At 38.0% G+C, this 26,425-nt stretch overlaps 1 protein-coding gene and 1 pseudogene across 4 annotated transcripts in view; one reads left to right on the top strand and one right to left on the bottom strand.

Moving 5' to 3' along the window:
• Window positions 1-26,425, top strand: part of MTA3 (metastasis associated 1 family member 3) — a 192,351-nt gene that overhangs the window by 30,269 nt on the left and 135,657 nt on the right. The gene's annotated exons all lie outside the window — the stretch shown is intronic.
• On the bottom strand, window positions 1,961-2,709 carry LOC119512821 (annotated as a pseudogene).

The raw sequence follows: 26,425 nt of genomic DNA, 5'->3' as shown, positions 1-26,425 counted from the left end.
ATTGAAAGTTCACTTTATTAGTTAACTATATCTCAACAATTTAAAGATAACCAGTAGAAGGATACAGTGAATCATTTGATTTTACTTCACCTAAATTGCCACGTTAATAGGTGAATTAAAAATAGGCCCACATAAACCACGGTTCAAAAGGAGGAAAAAGAACAATAAAAAATTATAGTAAGAAGAATATAGGATGGCTGGAATGAGTCTGAACATATCGGTAATAATAAAAAATGTGACATCTTTATTAAAAGATAATCTCTTATTCATAACATTTGTGTATAAATGAGGCCCAAACCCTCTCTCTCTACCTAAGCCAACTTGAAAGGTGAAATCACTGCCCTCTCCCCTACGTGGGATCAGACATCCAAGGGAGTAAATCTCCCTGGCAACGTGGAATATGACTCCCGGGGAGGAATATAGACCTGGCATCGTGGGATGGAGAACATCTTCTTGACCAAAAGAGGGATGTGGAAGGAAATGAAATAAGCTTCAGTAGCAGAGAGATTCCAGAAGGAGCTGAGAGGTCACTCTGGTGGGCACTCTTACGCACAATTTAGACAACCCTTTTAGGTTCTAAAGAATTGGGGTAGCTGGTGGTAGATACCTGAAACTATCAAACTACAACCCAGAACCCATGAATCTCAAAGACAATTGTATAAAAATGTAGCTTATGAGGGGTGACAATGGGATTGGGAAAGCCATAAGGACCACACTCCACTTTGTCCAGTTTATGGATGGATGAGTAGAAAAATAGGGGAAGGAAACAAACAAACAGACAAAGGTACCCAGTGTTCTTTTTTACTTCAATTGTTCTTTTTCACTTTAATTATTATGCTTGTTATTTTTGGGTGTGTGCTTATGAAGGTGTCAGGGATTGATTTAGGTGATGAATGTACAACTGTGTAATGATACTGTGAACAATCAAATGTATGATTTGTTTTGTATGACTGCGTGGTATGTGAATATATCTCAATAAAATGAAGATTTAAAAAAAATTTAAAAAAATACAAAAATAAAAACATAAATGAGGCCCATAGAAAACCTTAACAAATATAAAAAAGCAGGAAATGCATAGGTAACATTCCTTGTTTGTAAGCCAATAAAATAAACATTTAACAATAAAAAGAAAACCAGGAATGATATTATCCAATTTGGATTTATACCCTTGGAAATCAAGGCCCACGTTGCCAGCGGGATTTACACCCCTGGTTGTTATGTTCCATGTAGAGGGGAGGGCAGCGATTTCACCTGCCTTGTGGGTTTAGAGATGGCCACATCTGAGCAACAAAGAGGTTCTCTAGTGGTGACTCTTATAAATAGGCTCAGCCTCTCCTTTGCAGCAACAAGCTTCACAAGGGCATGCCCCAAGATCGAGGGCTCATCCAACCAAACTGTCAGTCCTCAACGTTTGCGAGAACACCAGTAGTAACAACCCAGGTACCCACCCCCTCTTTTTATTTTATGCATTTTTTTTCTTTTTTTTTTTTATATAAGACAATATTGTGGCTTTTTTATTCAAAGAAAAAGAACATTAAAGCTGACTTAGAAGAAATGAAGTAGAAGACACATGATAAAACTGCTAGATAATTATATATAAAACCAAAATTGCCTATTTACCTATCTTGAATACAAACTAAAATTTACTGGTTTTAACTTAAAACATTATACAGAAACAGGTATCTCTCTTTAGAACTCTGATCAATTTATCTGTAGTTTCCTGAAAACACACCAAGTCAACCATGCTACTTCACTGTTTAGTTTTGGTAGACTTTAGGCTAACGTCAATGCCTATTTTTGTTTTAGGAGTGACTGATTCATAACATCTATGCTGAACCAAGTGACCTAAGTTGAATTTCAGGTCTATTGACAGACGGAGTCCATGGTGGTTGTGGTCTATGTATTGGATCTCTAAAGACATCTGGAAAAATCTGTGAATACACTCTTCCCATGCTGTATTCACACACTCCATTCGTATCTTTGGCTTATCCAGGTTGTTAGAGTGTTGGATAAGATGACTAAAGGTTTCAAGATGGAAATTTCGATTTTTTCTTTCTGATTTATAAAATATGAATATCTTTGCTTCGATATTCTTCATCATGTTTTTCCAAAGGAATTGTTTCAAAGTCAAAATCCAGTTGAAGGAGTTCAACATATTTTTCCTCAATTTCTGGATTTTTCCCCATTGTTCATTGTTCATAACAACATATAATACAAGTCTCAGATCCAGTGAGATTTTTTAGGGTTTTCAGCAATGGCTTCAAAGACTCTGTAGTATATGCAGTCGGCCATCAGTATGTAGTCTGGTGGAGATGGAAAGTCTTCTATTTCTTTCCCTTTTGGCTTGAACACAACCAGTGACAAGATGCTTGTTCATATTAATATTCATCTTCAGCAAGTCTTGCAATTCCTCAAGATCAGTGACTACAGCATTTGCCCCGAGGGTAGCAGCCATGAGCCCCACAGCCCCGGTACCCGACCCCAGCTCCAGCACCGACTGCCGGCTCAGTGAATGGGTCCCATCGCTGGAAAACTGGGTGTTTCCAGGTATTTAGAAAGGACAATCGCAGCGTCCCAAACCACGCAAACCACGCAGCTCACGCCGCCGGAGCCATATTGCTGCAGTCTCAAAACCGTGCCGTCTTGCTTCTCCAAGACCTGCACAAAGCTCCTCAGCGGATCCTCCACGGACTCTGCAGTAGGCGCCATAGCTGCCTGGCAACCGGATGCAGCACATGCAGTCTTTATGCATTTTTTATTATGAACTTTAACATATATACATAACAGTGATAAACTTTCAGAAGTACAATTTAACAAGTGGTTAGCAAATTTCAAAAGTGTTACAGGTTACAGTTATACAATTTCAGTTTATTTCCATTATTGTAAAATATAATATATATACAGAAATGTATTAGCTTTCAAAGTACAGCTCAGCAAGCAGATATATAGGTAATTTCTTAAAATGTTACAGGTTACAGTACCATGGTTTCAGTTCTTTCCTTATTGTGAAATACAGGATATATACAGAAAGGGGATAACTTTCAAAGCACAATTCAGTGAATAGCTATAGAGCAAATTTCAAAGATTGTTAGAAAAAAACTGTTCCACCATTTCAGTTATTTCTTTCTAGCTATTCTAATATACTAGCATCTAAATATATGTATATTTATATAAAGCTTCAGTATTCATAATCCTTTGTTAAATCCTATGTTGTCTGTTGCTACCCTTTCCTATTGTTTAATCACTTTCTCCATCTTCAGAGATGTCTAGACAATGACCACCCTAACTTGTTTGTATTGAAAGGTGTGTCAACATTATGGGGAAGGTTGCTGCATTTGATTGTTGTGCTTAAAGAGGCTGTTGCCTCTGGGTTTTAGGACTTGTCTGGTATAGAAACACTGGTGGATTTAAGTTTCTGAGATGGAACTTAGTGAGTGAATCTTTTATAGAATCTCAGATAGGGACCTACGTGTTTCGGGATTACTGTTAGTAAGGGCATAGCATACTGTGGCCATTTGGGATGTCTAGCTGGAGCTTGCATAAGAGAAACCTCAGGATAGATAACCTTTTTACCCTATTTGAAATCCCTTAGCCACTGTAACCTTATATTGTTACCTTTCTTTTCCTCCTTTGGTCAAGTAGGTGTTTTCAATCCCTCAATACCAGGGCCAGGCTCATTCCTGGGAGTTGTGTCCCACATCACCAGGGAGATTCATTCTCCTGGGAGTCATGTCCCACATCAGGGGAAGTTAATGAATTTATTCGCTGAGCTGGGCTTAGAGAAAGAAAGGCCACATCTGATCAACAAAAGAGGTTCTCTGGAGGTGCCTCTTAGGCATAACTATAGGAAGGCTTAGCCTCCCATTTACAGCCCTAAGTTTCACAAGAGCAAGCCTCAAGATTGAGGGCCTGATTTATTAAATAGTGGGTTCCTCATTTCACATAACATATATTCTGTCCCAAGATAAACAGTCATTTTCTCACATTATCTGCACTTAGTTGTACAATCATCACTTTCAATTTAAACAATTATCGTTAGCATAAAACATCTCAGAGCTCTTATCAGCTGCTAATTATTCATCCCTAGTATTAATGTAGTGCTTCTAAGATATTCCTATTCAATATAGTCTATAATATGCAATGGGTAATTTTTCCATATACTACTCTGTTGTTAACTCTTGGAGCGAGTGTCATACCTTATAAATATATCATGCTAACACTTTTGTATGTTTGTAGTGCTAATCTGTGTTACATGCCTTTAAACAACCAGTTTCAAACATGTTCGTCTTCAATGCAGCACTGATGCTTATAATCCCATTAATGAACCATAATCACCCCTGTCCATTCCTGTATCAAGTCATTATCATGTCTGTACACATTAGATTATCATTCCCCCTTCACTAGCTTCTGTCTGTCTCTAGGTCCCCTGTGTTCTGCATTATAAGACACTGATTTTACATTGTTCAGGGAGTTCACATTGGAGGTAACATACAATATCTCGTTTTGTGTCTGGCTTATTTCACTCAGCATTATGTCTTCAGGGTGCCTCCATGATGTCATATGTTTCAGCACCTTGCTCGTTCTTAGTGCTGCATAGTATTCCATCATATGCATATACCACATTTTGTTTATCCACTTGTCTGTTGAAGGACAGTTGGATTGTTTCCATCTCTTGGCAATTGTAAGCAATGCTGCTATGAACATTGGTGTGCAAATGTCTGTTCATGTCACTGCTTTAAGATCTTCTGGGTATATATCAAAAGGTGATACTGCCAGATCATAGGGTAACTCGATATCTAGGTTTCTGAGGAACCGCCAAACTGTCTTCCTCAGCAGCTGCATCATTGTATAGTCCCACCAGCAATGAATAAGAGTTAAATTTCTCCACATCCTCTGCAGCATTTGTAGTTTTCCTGTTTGTTCAATGGCAGCCATTCTTATTGGTGTAAGATAATACCTCATTGTGGTCTTGAGTTACATTTCCCTAATAGCTAGTGAATATGAACATTTTTTCATGTGTTTTTTAGCCATTTGTATTTTCTCTTTTGAGAAGTGTCTTTTCATATATTTTGCCCATTTTGTAATCGGTTTGTTTGTATTATTGTCATTGAGTTGTAGGATTTCTTTATAGATGCAAGATATCAGTCTCTTATCAGATATATGATTTCCAAATATTTTCTCCCATTGCGTTGGCTTCCTGTTCACCTTTTTGACAAATTCCTTTGAGATACAGAAACTTCTGATTTTGAGGAGTTCCCATTTATCTATTTTTTTTTTTTTTTTTTTTTGCTGCTTGTGCTTTGGGTATATGGTCTAAGAAGTGACCTGCTAATACTAGGTCTTGAAGATGTTTCCCTACATTATCTTCTAGGAGTTTTATGATACTGTCTCTTATATTGAGGTCTTTGATCCACTTTGAGTTAATTTTTGTATAGGGTATGAGGTAGAAGTCCTCTCTCATTCTTCTGGATATGGATATCCAGTTCTCCCAGCCCTGTTTGGTGAAGAGACTGTTCTAAGTTCAGTGGATTTCGGGGCCTTATAAAAAAATTAGTTGACTGTAGATCTGGGGTTCTATTTCCGAACTCTCAGTTTGATTCTGTTGATCAGTTTGTCTGTCTTTGTGTCAAGACCATGCTGTGTTTATGCTTTTTTTGATAAAATCCCTTAAAAAGGTAGGAATTGAAGGAAACTTCCTCAATAGGATTAAGTACATGTTCCAGTTTGCTAATGCTGCCATTATGCAAGATACCAGAATGGATTGGCTTTTATAAAAGGGGTTTATTTGGTTACAAATTTACAGTCTGAAGGTCATGAAAATATCCAAATTAAGGCACTAACATGAATATACCTTCACCAAAGGAAGGCCAGTGGTGTCTAGAAAACCTCTGTTATCCTGGAAGGCACGTGGCTGGCATCTGCTGATCCCAGGTTGTGTTCCATCTCCTCTCTCAGCTCCTCTGCATTCTTCAAAATGTTGCTCTTGGGGCGCATTCTTCAAAATGTTGCTCTTGGGGCGTTTTATCCTCTCTTAGCTTCTCCGGAGTAAACATTGGGCTAGCATCCTTAAAGTGTCAGCAAAAATCTGCTTTCAGCGGCCATCTTCAAAGTGTCTCTCTGAGCTGCTTTGAGGTCCTTCTTTGTGAGCTCTTTTATAGGACTTCAGTGATTAAATCAGGACCCAGGCTGAATGGGTGGGCTACAACTCCATGGAAACAATTCCTTCAACTGGTCACACCCTAATCAAGGGTGTTACTAGTCACATATTCATGGAAATAATCAAAAGGTTAAAAGGTTCCTGCATAATCAACACTGATACCTCTGCCCCCACAAGATTGCATTAAAGAATATGGCTTTTCTTGGGGGACATAATATTTACAAATTGGCACAGGGCATTTATGACAAACCTACAGCTAGCATAGAATTCAGTGATGAGACACTGAAAGCTTTCCCCCTAAGATTGGGAACAAGAAAAGCATGCTTGCTGTTACCACTTTTATTCAACATTGTGTTAGAAGTTCTAGCCAGAGCAGTCTGGCAAGACAAAGAAATAAAGACATCCAAATTGGAAAGGAAGAAATAAAACTGTCATTATTTTCAGATGATATGATCACATATTTGGAAAATCTGAGAAATCGATGACTCAGCTATTTGAGCTAATAAACACATTCAGCGAAGTGGTGGGTTGTAAGATTAATGCACAGAAGTCAGTAATGTTTCTATACTCTAGAAATGACCTAACTAAAGAGACACTCAAGAAAAAAATACATTCACAATAGCAACAAAAAAATCAAGTACCTAGGATTAAAAACCACAGGACGTAAAAGACCTTTACACAAAAAACTACATAAGTTTACTAAAAGAAATAAAAGGGGACTGTTCTAGTTTGCTAATGCTGCCAGAATGCAAAACACCAGAGATGGATTGGTTTTTTTAAAAGGGGGTTTATTTGGCTACACAGTTGTAGTCTTAAGGCCATAAAGTGTCCAGGGTAACACATCAGCAATCGGGTACCTTCACTGGAGGATGGCCAGTGGTGTCCGGAAAACCTCTGTTAGCTGGGAAGGCACGTGGCTGGCATCTGCTCCAAATTTCTGGTTTCAAAACGGCTCTCTCCCAGGACGTTCCTCTCTAGGCTGCAGTTCCTCAAAAATGTCACTCTTAGTTGCACTTGGGATATTTGTCCTCTCTCAGATTCTCCAGAGCAAGAGTTTGCTTTCAACAGCTGTCTTCAAACTGTCTCTCATCTGCAGCTCCTGTGGTTTCTTCAAAGTGACCCTCTTGGCTGTAGCTCCTCTTCAAAACGTCACTCACAGCTGCGCCGAGTTCCCCTATTCCTCAACTCATTTATATGGCTCCAGTGACTCAACTTAGACCTACTCCAAATGGGCGGAGCAATACCTCCATGGAAATTATCCAATCAGAGTCATCAGCCACAGCTGGGTGGGGCGCATCTCCACAGAAACACTCAAAGAATTACAATCTAATCAACACTGATAATGTCTGCCTACACAAGATTACGTCAAAGATAATGGTGTTTAGGGGACACAATATATTCGAACTGGCACAGGAACCTAAAGAATTGGAAAGATATTCCGTTTTCATGGATAGGAAGGCTGTGTCATTAAGATGTCATTCCTACCCAAACTGATCTATAGATTCAATGCAATTCCAATCAAAATTCTAACATCCTACTTTGCGGACTTGAAGAGCTAGTTATCAAATTTATCTGGAAGGGAAAGGGACCTTGAATTGCTAAAAATGTTCTAAAAAAGAAAAATAAAAACAGGAGGATTTAAATTTCCTGACTTTGAAGCCTACTGTAAAAGCATACACATAAATATACACATAATCCCACCTCCCAACTTTTTTTTACCCAAATGACAGTCATTTTCATATATTTTAGCTCTGAATTTTGTTTAATTATGAAAAACTTTTATTCCCGTATGCATTTTAAAGTTGACATCTAAATTTTTGCACCAAAAATTTAAAAACCTGCAAAGGATGTAATATCTAATATGTTGTAAATAGTGACATTTTAAAACAAGATGTTATATCACAGGTTAAAGCATGTTTGGTGTCACATTAACAGGTTAAAAAAAGGCATGAATAAGCTCTGCGTTCTGTTTGAAATTTTACATGAGCCTTTTTTCTCTTTGAACTTATTTCCATTTTGCTTTCTACATAGAGTTTGATCCTAATGTATTTGATTTTTGAAAGTTTTATTCATCATCCTGTCATTTTCTGCAACAAAGATGTATACAGGAATTAAAATTTAAAAACTGTTTATATTTCCTGAGTTCCTAGGCACAGAGTCAAACATTTCTTTGGATTTGGTTATTATAATCATAGTACAAATGTTGTACAAATATTGATAATTACTAAATATCAAATTACATTTTTACTGGAAATCATCTCTTAACAAGATCGATGGGGCTTCCTCTACCTCCAGTTAAAGTCCCCTTGGATTAATTTAACTCATTGCTAAAATGAAACAATGATTTTGGCATTGATTCTATTCCCAATTTTTGTGTTTATATATGTAAGTACCAACAGAATTCTTTCACTAAGTAAATATATGGGAATGGAGGAGTTTTCTCATTTATGCATTTATCAAATACATATTGAGCTTCCTATTACATATCAGACGATATTTCAAGCCCTGCTTAGCAAAGCAACTGAGACCCTTGCCCTCAGTGACTACAAGTAAGTCCGTTCTTTGATTTTCTTCTGAGTTGTATGTGAAAAATCATATAGTAGTCTTTCATCAAGAATGATTTTTAATGATTTAGCAGCTGAATGATTCAATTAGGTCCACCTTCAGTTTAGCTGAAAGCAGAGAATTTGAAACCACCAGATTTGGAAAGAGTTTTACTAGCCAGTCACATTAGTCATTCACTTTCTCATTTTCTGAGAAGCCTGGTAAAAAGGCTTCACCAAAACTTAACAAATGAATGTTAATTATACATTTAAGTATACTTATACTCTTTTGCCTATAGGAGCTTTATCAATCATGGTCCTACCAGAGAAACAGAAACAGTAGGATGTATATGTATCCTTTATAAAAAGAAAGAGCTTTATTGCAAGTATTGACTGATGTGATTGCTGGGGCTGGCTAGGCAAGTCTGAGATTTGTAGAGCAGGCTGACAGGTAGACTTTTTCCTTCTTTAGGGAAACATCAGTTTTGCTCTTAAAGCCTTTCAACTGATTGCTCTAGGCCCACCCAGGTTATCAAGTTACTTAAAGCCAAATTGATTGTGGATGTTAACCGCATCTACAAAATACCTTCACAGCAACATCTAGATTAGTGTTTTGATTGAATAGCTGGGTACTATAGTGTAGCCCAAGTGACGCATAAAACTAACCATCACAGGGAACTTATTTAAACCTTTGCATTTTAAATTAATTTTTGGTAAAATATTTAAATTTTACTATGTACGTACTCAAAATATATTTATACATTTAAACGTGTATAAGTATATAGAATAGAAATTAAAGTATATTTAAATATATTTTCATCAAATTGTTGGAATTGCCATTTATTTGATAATAATCTGGTTAGTGAGACAGTTAAACTTGCTGTGTAACTGCTAATTATAAAATGTCATTCACAAAAATAAAAACGTAAAATATCAAGGGAAAAATGCCCTTATGAATGAAAGTTTATTACTTTAATGTTGTGATAGAAAATAGATTTTATGCCAACTCCAATCAACTGATGTTAGCTGCCTAGAAAGGACTGAGAAGAATCCCCAAGAATAGCCCTGAGCTGAAGGAAAACCAGGAAGTTTCTTTTTTGCCCCAACATATTCACCAAAAATGCTGAGAATGGTTAATGAAATAAATCCAACATGTAGAAATAGTCTGGTAAAATTTCAGAATGTCAGTTTTAAAAGGAAAAAAATCATAAAGGCTTCCAGAGGGAAAAAAAACATGTTACCTATAAAAAAATAATAATCTAATTAGCATCAGACTTCTTATCAACATTAGGTACCAAAAGACAATGTAGCAATTTCTTGAAAGTTCTGATAGGAAACTATTTTCAAAATAGAATTCTGTAGACAGCCAAACTAGCGTTTATTTCTGATATTAAAATACAGGCATTCAAAACAAAATATGACACTCTCTATATATATTCATACTTATTTTCATTTTCATGTGAAGACCTCACTTTTTCTAGTCCTTTTTGACCACTTTTTCTAGTGGTCAAAAAAATGCATAGCTCCCGAGAAAAAATCCTGAGAAAACAAACAAACAAACAAAAAGAAAGTTGGTTAAAAATACAGAAGGCCTTAGTCCATTACAGTAGGGCTCTGGGCATTATTCAGGAGTCTTAGGCTTTTGAATTCAGAAGGAACTGGAAAAAAGGAGTCAGACTTTCTTCAGCAAATCAGTGTGATTTAGCTGCTGGTTTATTAATGAGGACTAGCTTTGCCATTTTGGTTACTGGTGGCTATTTTTCATAATTGAATAAAATAAGATAGAACATGATTTCTATTTCTGTGCTGTCCCTTTATTTTCCATGTTCTATTATTAGAATCAGAAGATTGTGACTTATTAACTTGATCCTCATTTTTCCATTTCTTACAACTTTTGTGCTATTTACTGGGAGAATTCTTTGATATGATACTGTAGCTCACTTCTGGGATCAGCAAATAAATTCACCCTATGGATTCTATCCTTTCTATTCAGCCTGTTTATGGAATTTTAGTACTTCCAGCAGAACTATTGATGAGAGAAGGATAAATACAACAATAACAACAAAAACCCACCCTGAGATTTGAAAATTGATTTCTTGTTTTCTGATTTTTGTACTTTGCAAATTTTGTTCGCAGCGATAGAGCCAAGCATGTTTGCTTTCTAGATGTCACGTTGTATCATAAAGGTACATGTTTTGAGAACATGGCCCATAGGCCTGTTGTTCCTTTGTCCATAAAGTGTGTGGGTGACACGCTCCTGAATCCAGGGCCAGGCCCGGCTAATCTGAGTCACTGAGTCCTGAGTGCCCTTGAGGATCCTTCTCCATCCTTTCCAGGCAGCTAACCAGTTGATTGGAGTTGGCATAAAATCTATTTTCTATCACATTAAAGTAATAAACTTTCATTCCTGAGGGCATTTTTCTCTTGCTATTTTATAATGCTTTTATTTTTGTGAATGATATTTTATAATTAGCAGTTGTAGCAAGTTTAACTGTCTCATTAACCAGATTATCATAATCAGCTGTAAAAATTACAAAAGTTTATTATTTGGCATATTTATGGTGCCACCATGTTCATATTGATCTTACTTTGAATATTAATTGTTTCTATTATTAAACAAGGAAAGTACTATATGAATACTTAAGTACTATATTAAATTGAAGTTGCATTGCTTATTGATTATTAAATGAGGCATTCTAGTAATTAGATATTTTGAAGCTTTTTCAAATGCCTTGTGCTAGCTTTGCTTCTATAATTGGATGACTTAATTTGTGGGTTGGAAAAATACAGGTTCATATATTTTCATATGACTTGAAGGAAAATCATTTTTATAGTCAAAGTAGCTAATCTAAAATTTTCTGCAGGTTATCTTTGTTAAAAAAAATCTTTTAATTGAAGTATAATATATATCCTAAATTCCTACTAGTGCTTTTAAGTATATTGCCTTTATTTAGTTAGCCCAAAGTACTTTTTCATATATAGCATTGAAAACCTTAGAGTGTTAGACCTGGAGAGACCTTATACATAATTTGTTTAAACCTTCCGTGTCCTACAGCTGAGTCCTTGGCTCAAGGTACCTAGCTGCACTAGCATCCTATTGCTTCTTTGGTATGTTTTGTTTTATTTGTCTCTAAGATTTACTTTGGAGCAGATACATATTACTATACCCCATTTTATGTTTGTACAATTTGGTGTTGTGGAAAATTGAGGATTTTGGAGTCAAACCTGAGTATTAATGCTGGCTACATTAATTGCTGAGCCTTAATTTCTAATTCCTTATAGGGAGCCTGCCTCAATTCTATCTGCCTTATTACCTTGCCTGTCGTAGGTTGAATTATGTATCCCAATGAAAGATGTGTTCTTAATCTTAATCCACATTCCTATGGGTGTGAATTTATTTATAAATGAGACCTTTTGGAGATGTTGTCACCAGTTAAGGTGTGGCCAACTGAATCAGGGTGAGTTTTAACCCAGTATTACTTGAGTCCTTAGAAGGAGAGGGGAAGACCATGCAGGAAGAAGCCAGAAGTCAGTGGAGACTGGAAAGGCAGACACAAGGAGCGAGAGATCACCATGTGACGTGAGGCAGAGACATAAGCCAAGGAATGCCAAGACTGGGGCAAGTCTCAACCATTCTGGGGAGACAGCATAGTCTTGTTAATACCTTGAAACCGTGAGACAATAAATTCATTGGAATCTCATTTTAGTTCTAGTCTACAACTCTGGGTGCATGGGAAGATGGGAAGTAGTTTTGGGCTTTCTGTTCTCTCCAAATGGAGATTGAGAGATTACAAGTGTCCACCACTTGTAATTGTAATTGTGATGGTTAATAATGGTGGGTGGCAAAGGATTATTCTTGCCATGTTTATTATATCTCATCCAGAATTGTACATCGGATGGATGGCATTCCAGGGCAAATAACCTGGAAATCCCAAATCCAGTTTTTTTTTCCCAGTGGACTGTGGTCCCTCCAATATCTTATTCTTTATACATTCTACAAATAGTTAACTGAGCATCTCTCAGTAATGAGTGGGTGTCTGTTCTGGGTGCTGGGGATGTTAGCACTTAACCAGGACTTCTTCAGATGACTTCAGTCCCATGTCACAGACTCAGCAGAGACGCGGTGTAGTAAGTGCTGAGGTTGAAGTGAACACAATACTCTTGAAATACCCAGGAAGGACACCTGACCCCCTGTTAGGGGCACTTCTAAATTAATACCATATGCTTTTAAAAAATGAGCATTAACAAGTTTGAGTACCCCAATTGCTTATACTTATTATAAAAGAGTAAAGAGAATTGTTGGCATGAACATCTTTGATAAGAAAACAGGACTGTGTAAATGAGAGATTCTTCAGAGAGATGGAGAGAATACTTAAGAGTTAGAAAACCCCTGGCCAGTTCTCTTGGTCACTAAAGAAGGACACAACTCTAATGGTTCCTGCCAGTCCCCATTTATTGTCTTGCAGGGGCCATATTCCTTCCCTAAAGAGTCAAGTAGGCATCTGTGGCATAAGTGCAAATTCCTGGACCTGAGTCCAGATGTTCTTCATACTTTCTCCCTGTCCTCTCTGTTTTCTTCATCCAATATGTACATAAGGGTCTCCTTACTTGTATTCTTTGTGTCCAGTAAACAAGATTTTAAGGCATTGAAGAGGTGCTTTTCTCCCCCAATCTGTTTTTCTGGGGTAGCCAGGTATGGTTGTCCTTATTTCTGGAGGATACAAAAGGAAAAGCAAAAGATCATAGCTTATGTCAAAATTTCCTCTGCATTTGAGAACAAATACAAATTATTTTCAGTAGTTACTTAGAAAGAAATAATATCCTGGAAGCTATAAGTGTACATAGACTTTTGTAAGATTACCCCAGTATTTCACTAGGTCTTAATTTTGTTCAGTTTTTAAGCTTAATTCAGATATCTTTGCCCTGTGTCTTGGCTGTAGAGCAGCATTTTTTTTTTTTTTTTTTGCCTTTGGCTCACACGCTTTGCATCTCCGTTAATGTGTTAACTTTCGTTGGTTACTAAAAGAGATTTTATTCTTTTAAGCCATCAGTAGTTTATCTTGAAGGAAGAAAAACTTAATATTTGGAGCTCGCTCTTTGTGCCAGGTGCTACACTAATTACATACTCATTTTGACTTTATTTTTTAGTTATTTTGAAATACTTTAAAATTTAAAGGATAGTTAACAAAAATAGTACAAACCTTATGCACAGAACTCCAGCATATCCCTATCCCCCATATGCACAGATCCATCCATTTTAGCATTTTGCCATATTTACTGTATCATTCTGTTGTCTATCTACCAGTCTTCTTACCAGTCTCTTTATATCAATCCATTTCCTGAATACTTGAGTGTAGGTTATATACATCATGCTCTTTGAACACTTAGTGCTGCCATTTTCATTTCCTAAGACCAAGGATATTCTCTTATGTAACCACCTTAAGTGCATTTATCTAGCTCAAGGAATTTGTGCCGGTTTGAATGTATTATGTCCCCCAGAAAAAGCCATATTCTTTGATGCAGTCTTGTGGGGCACACGTTTTGGTGCTGATTGGATTTGCATGGAGGTGCACCCCACCCAACTGTAGGTGATAACTCTGATGAGATATTTCCATGGAAGCATGGCCCCACCCATTCAGGGTGGGCCTTGATCAGTGGAGCCATATAAATGAGCTGATGGGCAGAGGAAACTCAGTGCAGCTGAAGAGTGAACGTTTGAAGAGGAGCTACAACCAAGAGGGACACTTTGAAGAACGCACAGGAGCTGCAGATGAGAGACAGTTTTAAGATGGCTGTTGAAGGCAGACTCTTGCTCCAGACAAGCTGAGAGAGGACAGGTATCCTAAGTGCAACTAAGAGTGACATTTTTGAGGAACTGCAGCCTAGAGAGGAATGTCCTGGGAGAAAGCCATTTTGAAACCAGAACTTTGGAGCAGATGCCAGCCACGTGCCTTCCCAGCTAACAGAGGTTTTCTGGACAAACATTGGCCATTCTCCAGTGAAGGTACCTGATTGCTGATGTGTTACCTTGGACACTTTATGGCCTTAAGAGTGAAACTGTGTAGCCAAATACACTCCCTTTTATAAAAGCCAATCCATCTCTGGTGTTTTGCATTCCAGCAGCATTAGCAAACCAGAACAGATTTTGGTACCAGAGAAGTGGGGTGCTGCTGAGTTTGCAAATACCAAACATGTTGGAATGGCTTTTTAAATGGACAAGGGGAAGATTCTGGAAGAATTCTGAGGAGCTTGGTAGAAAAGGCCTAAGCTGCTTTGAAGAGACTGTTTGTGGAAATATGGACTCTAAAGACACTTCTGACAAGGCCTTGAACAGAAATGATGAATGTGTTCTTGCGAACTGGAAGAAAGATGATCCTTGTTTTAAAGTGGCAGAGAATTTGGCAAAATTGAGTGCTGGGGTCAGATGGAAGGAAGAAAGTGACAATGTGGAATACTTAGCTGAGGAGATCTCCAGACCACGTGTGGAGGATGTACCCTGGCTTCTCCTTGTAGTTTATAGTAAAATGCGAGCAGAGAGAAATAAACTTAGAACTGAACTCTTGGATTCAAAGAAACCAAAAGCTGATGGCTTGGAAAATTACAGGCTTCCACGGGATGGAATCCCAGAAGCTACAGCCCAACGTGAGGATGTAACCAAACATGGAACCCAGATGCCATTTCAGTACAGGCCAAGATTGGAAAAGGATTTAAGCAGAAAGGATTTGTGGAAAGTCCTATTGTCTGATGGCTTTGACCCCTGTGTGCTTCATGCGAAGCCAACAGAATTTTTGCGAGATCTTTATAGACAGTGCCATTGCTGGTCTGGGCTGGAGGAGACAGACAAGGAACAAATTGAAGGAAAAATTTTTTCAAAGGCAGAGCCATGGAGGTTGAGGTCTGGAGTCAAGAGGTCTTGGGCTGGGAGGGCGGAGTGACCCACATGCGTGGAAAGGGTGAGTTTTCCCCGGAGGTCGAGGGTGGGCATTCCGCCTTGATGCTCAGGAAGAGTTTTGCCACCCAAGGTCCCAAAGAGGGTGGAGCACATTCCCAGGGAATTGGGGATAGCCTGGCTGCCACCACAGTGTCCTGAAGGGGTTGAGCGTGTGCCCCGGAGGTGGAAGGGAATCTGGGTGCTGCCCCGATGTTTGAGGAGGGTGGGGCCGAGAAGGTGGTCTCCGCAATGTGTGGATATGTTGGAGCACTCACCCAAGCGTTTGGAGAGGACAGGGCTGCCACAAACGCCTTTAGAAAGGGTTAGACTCCCGCTCTCTCAAGCCCCAAGGATGCAACATCGTTCTGTCAATGATTCTCAGACTTTGAAATCTAATGGAATTTGTCCTGCAGGTTTTAGGAACTGTTTTAGTCCTGTTAACCCTGTTTTCCTTACTCTTTCTCCTTATGGCAGTGGGAATGTTTATCCTATGAATGTCCCTCCTTTGTATATTGGAAGCACATAACTTGTTCTAAGTTCACAGATCCACAGCTAAAGGAAAATTATGCCTTAGGACTGACCATGCCTATAATTGATTTTGATGGAATTTTGTACTTAACTATTGTTACTGAAATGATTTAAGTTTTTGTGATATTGTGATGGGATGAATGTATTTTGTATTTGGAAAGAATATGTTTTTCTGGGGTCCAGGGGATGGAATGTGCTGGTTTGAATGTATTATGTCCCCCAGAAAAAGCCATATTCTTTGATGCAATCTTGTGGGGCAGATGTTTTGGTGCTGATTGGATTTGCATGGAGGTGCACCCCACCCAACTGTAGGTGATAACTCTGATGAGATATTTCCATGGAAGCCTGGCCCCACCCATTAAGGTTGGGCCTTGATCAGTGGAGCCATATAAATGAGCTGATGGGCAGAGGGAACTCAGTGCAGCTGACGGTGTTTTGCATTCCAGCAGAATTAGCAAACTAGAACAGAATTTAACATTGATAATCAGTCTTTCAGTCTAAATTCCAGTTTATTTGTATGTCCCAATAATGTCCCTTGGAGCCTATTCTCCACCCTTGGCTAGATCCCACCCAGAATCATGTATTGCATTTAATTTTCATTGTTTCTTTAGTTGCTCTTTCTTTTCTTGTTTTGATTGTGGGAACATATATACAACAGAAACTTTCCCATCTCAACACTTCCAAACGTAATGTTTGGTGGGATTAATCACATTCACCACATTGTGGTACTCTCGCCACCTTCCATTACTAAAACTCGACCATCTCAATGAAAAGAAACTGACACCCAGCATGTATTAAATCTCCATTCCCCCTACCTCCCACCACTGGCAACCTGTACTGTAATTTCTGTCTCTATGAGCTTACATATTCTTCAATATTTGCTTTGTAGTTACCATGGGGCTTAAATTAACATTTTAAATCTGTAACACTCTAATTTGCTTGGATACCAACTAAACTTCAGTGGGAAACACAAATTATGTTTCTATTCCCCTACCTTTGACCTATGAATTTGCTTATTGTAATTATTTCACATCTGTGAGATCAGTCAATACACTTTTAATTATTGTAGCTTTCTTATAATTCTTAAAATTAAGTTGTGTTAGCCCTCCAACTTTGCTTCTCTTTTTCATAGTTGTTTTGACTATTGTATGTCCTTATTATTTCCATATGTATTTGTGAATAAGCTTGTCCATTTCTACAAAAAGTCTGCTGGGATTTTGATTGGGATTGTGTTGAATCCATAGATCAATTTGGGGAGAACTGTTACCTTAACAATATTGAATCTTCTAATCTACACGTATCTCTTGGCATAGCGAGAGTTTGTTCATTTTTACTGTTGGGCAATGTTCCATTGGATGTATATATCACAATTTATTTATTCTTTTATCTCGTAACTGACATTTCAGTTGTTATTAGCTTTTGGATATTATAAATAAAGTTGCTATGGATATTTGTGTAGCAGTCATTGTGAGGATGTACATTTCCTTTTATCTTGGATTGAATATGAATGGCTGGATCATATGCTAGGGGTGTTTTTTAACTTTTTAAGAAACTGCCAAACTGTTTGCCAAAGTGATTGTATCATATTATATTCCTATTTGCAGTGTAGGAAAGTTCCAGTTTCTTCATTCACATCTTCACCCCCACTTGGTATGGTCAGTCATTTTAATTTTATTCGTTCTGATGTGTATGTAGCACACATTGTAAATTTTATTTATTTTTTCCTGGATGAATCTACTTGAGCTTTGTTCTGGGATGCAGTTAAGTTACACAGAAACAGATTGATCCTTTTGGCTGTTGCATTTATGATTTGTTAAGAGAGTGAAGCAGTGCTCAGTTTGGAGCTTAATATTCCACATTACTGAGGCAATGATCCTTTCTGTGTTCTATAGCTAACTGTGCCCTCTGAGTTACTATCTAGTGTTGTCGTTGGGAACAGATACTGTTCATGGCCCTGTGTGAGCACTGGGCACGCTTCCCTCTACTTCTTTCCAGTGATTCTTTTCCTGGCTTCTGGGAGTTCCCTCACGTCATGTGCTGCCGTACTTTGCTCTTCCCTCTGTGGTACTCTGTCTTCTGAATTCTGGTTTGTTTGGGTTCCCCGGTCTCTCACATTTGTCTCCTCAGCCTGGGGAGTCTGCTTGGCTCTACCTCAGTTTCCCCTCTGCACTGTTGCCTGGAGACTCCCTTTGGGTAGTAAGCAGGACCAGTGCTAGGGCACACCTATTTCATTTCCCATCTGTCAAGGTCACTGTCCTTGAAAGCCTGGTGTCCAGTGTTGTTTCATGTAAATTGTCTTTTTTTTTTTCCCCTCATTTTTCTGTTTTTTTTTTTTGTTGTTGTTGTTGCTGTTGTTGTTGCTTGTTGCTGTTGCAGACATGAGGGTGTATCTAGTCCATGTTACTCCATTTGGCCGGAAGCAGAAATCCCAGTTCTCTTTTTAAGTTTTTAAATTGAGGTATAAAATGCAGACATGGGGCGGGTGAAGTGTGTAGCTCAGTAAATTCTCACAGACGTTTGTACTCCTCATCACTCAGACCAAGACACAGAAGCCCTCCAGTACCCCAGAAGTTTCCCTTGTGCCCCTTCCTGGTCATTATCACCCTCTTCCTCCCCAGGTAGTAACTATTATGACTTACCATCTGTTCCTTCTGCCCGCTCGTTAACTTCGTGTCTGTGGGATTCATCTCTGTGCTGAAGTTTATCAGTTGTTGTTTTTTATGGCCCAGTGGGATTCATTCTCCTACTGACAGACACTTGGGTTGTTTCCAGTGTGGGCTGCTGTGACTGAAGCTGCTATGAGCATTCGCATACAAATCTTTTGGCAAATGTAAGCTCTCACATCTCTTGGATAAAATTGTTGGTTCGTGGGGTGGGTATAAGTTTACTTTATTAGACATTGCCAACCAGTTTTCCAAAACGGTTGAACTAGTTTCATTTCCTCTGATAATGTATGAGAATTCCAGTTGGACTATGTTCCAAAGAGACTTGTTGTTTTCAGCCTTTTTAATTTTAGCCATTCTGTCACCACCAGCTTTCTTCCAGTAGGCCAGGGCACAATGCTTCAGTAGAATGATGTAAGAGTGAGGATGACCAACCATCCCAATTTGCCTGGAATTGAGGAGTTCTTTGAATGTGGGACTTAAGTTTTAAACTGGGACAGTCACCCCAAATGAGACTCTCACGTGAAATAGCATGGTGGGAAGAGGAAGTTCATCAGCACTGTTCAAGACTAGCCCATATACAGATAAGGACCTGGGCCAACCTCACCCCCTCCTGGAGTTCTCTGGAGTTCTCTTGTTAAAAGTTTGAAAGACTCACCCCCCCCCCCCCCACACACAAACACACACACCCTGTCCTTTTTTTTTTTTTGCTTGGCTAATCATCCATTAGGTCTTACCTTATCATCTGTGTGTGCTTTTTCAGAGAGGCCTCTGCTGGCCCCTCAGTCTGCATTGGTTATCTTTGTCATACTTGTGGAGTACGCTATATAATTTTATACTTATCACACTTGGAAGTATATATTCTTGTCTGTAACCTTTAATAAACTGTAATCTTTATCAGGGCAGAACTGTTATGTCTTCCTCATAGATATCCCTGGTGCATGTTGGCAGGCATAGCAGTAAATTTTCTGTTTTGGGGGGAGGGAGCATAGGTCTTGATGGGACATATGGCAGGGCAGATCATTAGGAGATTTATAAACTGTGAAAGAGGTTTAGCATTTTTCATGGTGGCAGTCGGACACTATTGAAGGGTTTTTATTAAAGCAGGGGAGAACCGTGACTGTTTTCAGAAGATGCCAGCTGTAGTGTCAGTGGAGTTGGAGAATAATAAGACTGGATGCAGAAGATAACTTGAGGTGATGGTGCTGTGAGGTGCTGGGTAATTGGTTACTTCTGACTCTTTTATTTTGCTGTTTCTGAAGTTGTAAAATTGAAAGTGGAAAATGGGAAAAATGCATGGTAACATGTTAAAGCTGTATAAAAATTCCAGATGGACTTTGAATATATTGTAAGATTGGGCAACCTTTTCCAGATGCAGTGTTCTTTGAATAAATATAAAGCAGAAATAGCTTAAATGTTTGATGAAATTGTACTTTTCTATAAAGTAACTGATAAGTTGTATCTCATATCTGAAGATGTAATTTCTGAGACGAGTTTCTTAAAACCAGTAAGTATAAGACCCTTGCCTCCGTCAGTTTTTGCTTTTCTTTCCATATTGGTCTTTCAGTTACGATTTCTTTTGCATAGGTCAGTTGTTCCCAAAACGCTTTTGGGGAGTCTGTGAGGTCAAAATAATTTTCGTAAAACTAAATTGTTTAACTGTTTTGCTAATGCTCTCACGGGTACGCAGTGGAGTTTTCCAGAGGCTATATGATGCTCGATGATGTCTTTGCTGTCATGGCAGAAGGAAATGTACTTGTGATTTCTTGTGTTGTAAAAATTTCTCCATTTTCATTTCTAATACAGTAAATATCGCTAGATGTACCCCACATAAACAAAAGCCCTTTCAGGTCCTCAGTAGAATTTAAGATTGAAAAAGTATCCTGAGCCCAAGAAGCTTGAGAATTGCTGGCATAGGTGTTCTGCCAGAAAAATGCTTTATAAAATGAGTGTTTTGTAACAGTGATTTCTAACTGAGGCTGCACTGCTCTGATTCTGCTCCAGAGCGTCTGAATCATGATCTCTAGGGTTGGGGCCTGGGTATCTATTTTGTTTATTTATAACAAAGATGAAAGCATACTCCACAGTTTGAATTCTGATGTGATTTGCTTTCTTAATTAGGAACTGTTGCTTTAGAGGCTAGGGATAGTTTTCAAAATGTCCTAGGAAACCCAATTAAAATTAATTAATAGCTATTGTTCATCTAGTACTGTGTGTTAGACTCTGTGCATAATAACCAATTTATATGTATTATCTTAAACCTCATAGTACACTTATGAAGAGGAATTATGTATGCATTTTACAGATGAAGAAACTGAGGATTTCAAAGATTAATAATAGGCCCAAGGCCATACGGCTAGAAGTTTGCAGAACCGTGCTCTGAATTCAGTTGTGACTCTAAAACCTATTCTCCCACCCACCTTGGATTAGATCTTGAAAGAAAAGTAGTTTTTGGAAAGCCCTGGAATGAAATGATGAAAAGTAGAATTCCTTGGACAGTAACTTTTTGATGGTTACTCCATCCGATGTTTTATGTCAACTTTGTGAGCCTGTCCTTGCAGCCACCAACTTCAGAATTACCTGATAATTTTTACCTGGTGGCATGGAAACATTTCTTGAGGTTCTCCCTGTTTTAACCCAAGACTTAAACAGGAAAGATACAAAGATAAATGACCCATCTTTGTTTTCAAGTGAATCAGGTAACTGCAGTGCAAGGCGTACTGTGACAAGAACCCTCAGCCAGGCGTGGGTGCTGCTTTGTAACAAAGAGGAGTCTCCAGCTGAAGGCTGGTGGAAGTCTCGTAGATCAGGTACCAGCATCTCAGAGGCTCCTTCCAACTTTAGATTGATTTTCTCGCTCCTCTTACCTTTTCATCTACTCTGATACTTTCTCGATTGATCGCAAATATTTCTACAAAGCAGTATTTGATTCTTGGTTCTTTTCCTGTTTTTGAAGATCTCCCAAGATGGCCCACTTTCCTATTTTGCTCTCCTTATTAATCTTTAAAACCAAAATCTATTTGTACAGTTTCAGAAATTGGTTAATGCCATGCAGAATGCCAGTTGGATTTTTGTTTTGGCAAGATGATGGGAAGAGTTGGAGACAAGGAAGACATAGGTAAAGAAGTCAACTGTGATGGTTGCCCTGTTGAGGAAACAATGAATTTAACATGGATTGGAATTTAGTTACAGGAAAAAAGAAGCTTTTTTTCCTTCTACTGAGTCCTATTGTTTTTTTTTTTTTTCACCTTAATCTTTTTATTTTAAAATTATTTCAAACTTACAGTTCAAACTTCAGGATAGTTGCAAAAATAATACAAAAACCTTACAGAGAACTCCAACCTTCCCATACTCAGATCTGCCAATTTTAACATTTTGCCACATTTGCTGTATCATTCTATCACTATCGCTATTCATTTTTTTTAATTCTATTGAGATATATTCATACATCACACAAACAATAAATTCATTTATTTATTTACTTATTTGCTTATTTATTTATTTTTGGAAACCAAAAAGGACAAAGAATAGCATAGTGGTAGCTATGTACCTATCTACCTATCACCCAGCTTTCTCATCTCAATATTTTGACAAATTTACTTCAGATTCATTAAACTTGTTAGGTACAGCTGTAGTGGCCCATGTAACCTCCCCAAATCCATTCCCATCCTAGTTTCCCCATAGGAAAATTGCCATGATGATTTTGATGTTTCTTTTCCATTCATTTAAAAAAATACTTTTGCTACATGTGTATTTTTTTTAATATAGCACTGTTTTTACATCTTAAAATATAGATGCTATTGTACATATGTGTCCTGTAGATTGCTTTTTGGCCCAAAAGTAGCCATGTTGGTATGTGGGTTCACTGATTCATTTTTAGCTACCAAATAGAATTCTAGTACATGACTGTTGTTTGCTAATGCTGCTGTTTTGTAAAACACCAGAGATGGATTGGCTTTTATAAAGGTTACAAAGTTAGTCTCAAGGTCATAAAGTGTCCAAGGCAAGGCATCAACAATAGGGTACCTTCACTGGAGAAAGGCCATTGGCATTACGAAACCTGTGTTAGCTTGGAAGGGACGTGGCTGGCATCTGCTTGCTCCCAGGTTGCTTTTCAAAATGGTGCTCTCCAAATTGTCAGCTTTCAATGGCCATCTTCAGAATATCTGTCTCAGCTGCAGCTACTCTGAAGTCCTTCTGTTTGTGAGCCCCTTTGTAAGACTCCAGTGAACTAGTCAAGGCCCATGCTGAATGGGCTGGGCAACACCTCCATGGAAACATTCAATCAGAGGTCACACCCTAACCAAAGGTGTCACTCAGTTGGGTGAGTCACATCTCCATGGAAACAATATAATCCCAATATCCCATGAGACTGGATTAAAAGATCATGGCTTTTTCTTGGGAGACATAATAGATCCATACTGGCACAATGACTATACTGAAATCTAACCATTCTTCTGTTGATCTTTCACCTTTCATTTGATTTTTTAACTTTTTGTGGACTTTGTTTTTAAAAAATTGAGATATGACTCACATACAATGTAGTTCACCTCTTTAAAATATACAATTCAGTGACTTTTAGTATATGCACAAAGCTGTGCAACTGTCACCATTATACTGTCATAATTCCAGGATATTTTTATCAGCTTCAAAAGAAACCCCATATCCAGTAGTAGTCACTTTAACCTGGCCACTGGTAACCTCTGATCTACTTTATGACTATGAATTTGCCTATTCTGAACATTTGATATGTGGCCTTTTGTGTTTGGTGTCTGGTATCTGGTTTCTTTGACTTAGCATAATGTGTTCAAAGTTCATCCACGTCATAGCACAAATCTGAATTTCATTACTCTTTAGACCTGAATAATCTTCCTTGTATGGATATATTATTTTGTTTATCCATTCATCAGTTGAATAACATTTGCATTATTTCCACTTTTTTTTTTTTAACTATTACACTGCTTTGAACATTCATGAAGAAGTTTGTGTGTGTTTTGTGTGGACCTATGTTTTCAGTTATCTTGTTTAAATACCTAGGAGTGAAATTGCAGCCAAACTGGTTTCCAGAGCATTTACAGCATTTTACATTCCCATCAGCAATTTATGATTGTTCTTATTTTTCCACATCCTTGACAACACTTATGTTCTAGTTTGCTAATGGTGCCGTTATGCATACCAGAAGTGGATTGGCTTTTATAAAGGGGGTTTATTAGGTTACAGATTTACAGTTCTAAGGCCATAAAAGTGTCCAAACTAAGGCATCAACAAGAAGATAACCTTCAGTGAGGAAGAGCCAGTGGCCCTCTCTTAACTTCTCTGGGGGAAACTCTGCACTTTGTCTCTTAGCTTAGCATCCCCAATGTCCTTTTATTTGGATTTCCTAGCATCAGCAAGGTTTGGGTCTGTGTCAGCTCTTGGCTTCTCTTTTAAATATTCCAATGAACTAATCAAGACCCACCCTGAATGGGTGGGGCCACAGCTCCATGGAAATAATCTAATCAAAAGTTCCACCTTAATCAATAGACTGATCAGTCTGCCCCACAAGATTGCATTAAAAAAATAAAAAGGCTTTTTGGGAAACATAATATATCCAAACCTATGCAACTTGTTTTTCATTTTGTTTGGTTATAGACATTTTTGTGGGTGTGAAGCAGTATCTCATTGTGGTTTCGGTTTGTATGACTAATGATGTTGAACATCTTTTCATGTACATTTTGGGCATTTGCATATCTTTGAGAACTGTCTGTTCAAATCTTGTGCCCATTTTTGGATTTTTGAATTGGGTTATTTGTCTTTTTATTGTTGAGTTGTAAGAGTTAAAAAAAAAATGAATCCTGAGCACTAGATCCTTTGTAAATACATGATTTGCAAATATTTTTCACGAAAGGTTTTAATTTTGTTGAAGTTCAGTTTGTCTATTTTTTTTTTTTTTTTTTGCCTCCTTTGGTTGCTTGTGCTTTGGTTTCATAGCTAAGAAATCATTGCCAAGTCCAAGGTCACAGAGACTTACACCAGTGTTTTCCTCTATGGGTCTTTGATCCATTTTGAGTTAATTTTTGTGTTTGGTATGCGGTGTAGGGGTCCAACTTCATTCTTTTGCATGTAGTTATCCAGTTGTCCCAGCACTATTTGTTGAAAAGACCATTCCTTCCCTACTAAGTTGCATTATCATTCTCGTCGATAATCAGTTGTCCATGAATGTATAGGTTTATTTCTGGACTCTGAATTCTGTTCCATCGATGTACATCCTAATGCCGGGACTACCCAGTCTCCATTGTTGTAGCTTTGAAGCAAGCTTCGCAATTGGGCAGCATGAGTTCTCCAGCTCTGCTCTTCTTTCTCAGGATTGTTTGCTTGTTCTTGGGCCCTTTCAGTTCCTACGAATTCTAGGATCAATTCGTCAATGTTTGTAAAAAGGCTGGCTGGGATTTTGACAGGGATTATGTTGAATCTATAGATTGCTTTGGGGAGTATTGCCATTTTAACAATATTAAGTTTTCCAATCCATGTTAAATTTATTCCCAAGTATTTCACTCTTTTGATACTGTTGTAAATGGAATTGTTTTCTTTTTCATGTTCAGATTGTTCATTGCTAATTTTAAAATTACAACTGATTTTTGTATATTGATAATTTGCTTTTTAGACTGCCAAACTGCTTCTTTCTCTTTATTCACATAGTTCCTGAAATCTGACACATTACAAAACTCAGTTTTATATAAATTGCTTATTACTCTACAGAGGATTTTTTTTTCCTCTCTCTCTTACCAGGCAGATTTGAGTTACATCAATATTGAGCTATTTTTAGTCAGATAATTTGCCTCAAACATTTGTTAAATGCAGCTATGGACACATTTTTTTTATCATCTGTTTTTCTTTAAGGTCTATACTAGCTAATGTCTTATCACTGTTGGTATTTCATTAAAATAGAGATCCGAGTCTGGTTGAGAATAACCTGTGAGGATACCACCCCCCCCTCCATGCAGGAATCATAACTGTTCTGAAAATAACCCAGTTTCAAGTAACTAAAATCTGTAATGGCTCCTCCTTCTCTGGGTTCTGTCCCTTGGTGCTCAGGTGCCTTAACTCATCAGTCGTCTACTCTGAGCTTGTATATGCCATTTTCTTTTGAAAAAACATTTTCATTGTCTAAGTGCTGTTTTTTGCCACCGTTTGTTTTGATGGCATGGGAATTGATCATTTATTCTGGTTTAGAAGCCAGTGTAAATTTTCATTGTATATGTCCAATTTCTCAAGTTTTGCCCAAGTCACTGATTCTAACTTGCTGCTGAGACCAACTGGTTGCTGAGGCAGTCTGAGCTACTCAGCTAGTTTGATATTTTTCTCTGACCCCTGCCTCTTGGATGTTGTTTGTGCTAACCTTTTCCAGTCCCTTCTCAGCTTGCATGTGTAATAGCCTCACTGACCATTTTTGGCCTTAGCTTCCTTCTCATCCTATAGTCTAAACTTTGAAATGTGTAGGAACCTTGCTAAGGCACTTATTGTATGACACATACAGCTAAAATCAAATATATGAGTATATCAGTATTTATATTGCTCTTCAACACTTCAGGTAAAACCTTTGTACAGTTTCCTTCTGTTCCCT

This window comes from Choloepus didactylus, chromosome 17 (genome assembly GCF_015220235.1).
Source record: "Choloepus didactylus isolate mChoDid1 chromosome 17, mChoDid1.pri, whole genome shotgun sequence".
In the NCBI taxonomy this organism is placed as follows: Eukaryota; Metazoa; Chordata; class Mammalia; order Pilosa; family Megalonychidae; genus Choloepus; species Choloepus didactylus.
This window is presented reverse-complemented; position numbering and strand designations above follow the sequence as displayed.